Source organism: Selaginella moellendorffii, unplaced genomic scaffold (genome assembly GCF_000143415.4).
Source record: "Selaginella moellendorffii unplaced genomic scaffold, v1.0 SELMOscaffold_68, whole genome shotgun sequence".
Lineage (NCBI taxonomy): Eukaryota > Viridiplantae > Streptophyta > Lycopodiopsida > Selaginellales > Selaginellaceae > Selaginella > Selaginella moellendorffii.
In genome coordinates this window covers 24,421-26,920 of record NW_003314329.1, presented here as the reverse complement: position 1 = coordinate 26,920, position 2,500 = coordinate 24,421, and positions in this window count along the sequence as shown.

Here is a 2,500-nt window from a genome sequence, read left to right as displayed (position 1 = left end):
GTAAGGTGTATTTGCCAAATTGTGTCGTTAGCTAGTTATTAACTAGGATATAAGTTAGAAATAATGTGTTGGTGATTGTCACCACGTGGCATGGCAAGCAAGTCCAAACATATGTGTGTCACGTGGCATACAAGGTCAAGGACACTAAACTCTAACTATGAGAACAAGCCAAAGGGCATGCCACGTGTCAATGTGACACATTGAAAACCATAAAACTCAGAACAAACCAAAGCACATGCCACGTGTCAATGTGGCACACATTGAAAACCATAAAACTCTATGAGAACAAACCAAAGGGCATGCCACGTGTCAATGTGGCACACATTGAAAACAATAAAACTCTATGAGATCAAACCAAAGACCATGCCACGTGTCAAAATAAAACTCGGATATATCCAGGGCTAGACACATCCAGGGCCGGACATGTCGGGGGCCCGACATATCGGGTGCCCGACATATCGGGTGCCCGACATGTCCGGGGCCAGACATGTCCGGGCCCGGATATATCCGGGGCCTGACATGTCCGGGTGCCCGACATGTCCGGGGCCGGACATGTCCGGGCCCGGATATATCCGGGGCCCGACATGTCCAGGGCCGGACATATTGGGGCCCGGATATATCCGGGGCCCGACATATCGGGTGCCTGACATGTCCGGGGCCAGACATGTCCGGGCCCGGATATATCCGGGGCCTGACATGTCCGGGTGCCCGACATGTCCGGGGCCGGACATGTCCGGGCCCGGATATATCCGGGGCCCGACATGTCCAGGGCCGGACATATTGGGGCCCGGATATATCCGGGGCCCGACATGTCTGGGGCCCGACATATCGGGTGCCTGACATGTCCAGGGCCAGACATGTCCGGGCCCGGATATATCCAGGGCCTGACATGTCCGGGGCCGGACATGTCCGGGGCCCGATATCTCTGGGTGCCCGACATGTCCGGGGCCCGACATATCGGGTGCCCGACATGTCCGGGGCCCGGATATATCTGGGGCCCGACATGTCTGGGGACCCACATATCTGGGCCCGGACATGTCCGGGGCCTAAGGTATGCCACGTGGCATACAAGTGCAGAAGAGGTATTTTCCAATGTTATGTCACGTGGCATGCAACCTCCAAGATGCCACCTTTCCAAGGGTTTGCCACGTGGCATCCATAGGTACCACCTCTCCAAGGGTTTGTCACGTGGCATGCAACCTCCAAGATGCACCTTTCCAAAGGTTTGCCACGTGGCATGCAACCTCCAAGATGCACCTTTCCAAGGGTTTACCACGTGGCATCCATAGGTACCACCTCTCCAAGGGTTTGTCACATGGCATGCAACCTCGAAGATGCCATCTTTCCAAGGGTTTGCCATGTGGCATCCATAGGTACCACCTCTCCAAGGGTTTACCACGTGGCATGCAACCTCCAAGATGCCACCTCTCCAAGGGTTTGGCACGTGGCATGCTATAAGTACATAAAAGTATGCCACGTGGCATGCCACCTCATCCAAACCATCCGTCTGAATGCCACCTTCTAAAAGGTATAGCTCATGGCATATAAATTGCTCAAAATGTATGCCACGTGGCAAACCCTACCCTACCCTAAACCCTAAACCCTACGCTTGCACATGGCATAGTGTTGCGTTCCATACATTGAGCCAGTGTGCCATCTTTAGAGCACGTGGAATAACACGTGGCGATATAAGTTACTACGAAAAAAAACAACTCAAAAACATCCAACTTTAGCCGAAATATGAGTTGGCAACACTACATTTACTACCATGACACCAAGCTCGAAATATGTCACGTGACTCTTACGTTGAAAAACCACTAAAAACGGCACATGTTACATGGCATGAACAGTGTGCCACGTGTCATCCGCTCCTAGGAGTCGTCTCGTGACACTCGGAAAAAAAAAGTAAGAAAAAATGACCACTTTTTCATTGTTGATGTTGCAGAAGTCGCAGCACTTCCAGATTCTAAGCCCGAACACTAATACATGCTGTGGGGTGAAAGCCCAAAGCGTGTGTCTCCCAGGGGGGGGGGGCTGTGGGGGGTTCCAAAAGTATAGTAGGGATAGTGTGGGTGTTGGAGGTCGGGTAGCCGAGGTGGAGTCCGAGTTGAACTCGGAGTCCGAGTCCGGGTCCGAATCCGGGCGAGCGAGTGCTCTTCACGTGGTATACTGCGTGCGGGGCGAGCTCAAAGTGGGCTTTGGCTTCTGGCTTTGGCTCGTGGCTCTGCTTTTGCTACCTGCAACATCACACTCCCTGCTCGCCACCACAATGCGCATTGGGACGGGTCCTGGTGAAAGCCGGGAGACTCGGATCTTTGCGTGCGGTGGTGGTGGGCTGGCTGGCAGTTAATCCTCCTGATGTGGGGTGGTGTGTGCCTTTGGTAGAGGGCTGCACACCTATTGCTGTGGTGCAACACATGTGCTTGTGACGGGTCCTGGCCAATGCTCCGGCAGAACCGGGAGACTCGGACGACCAACATGTGTGGTGCGCCACAGCTCG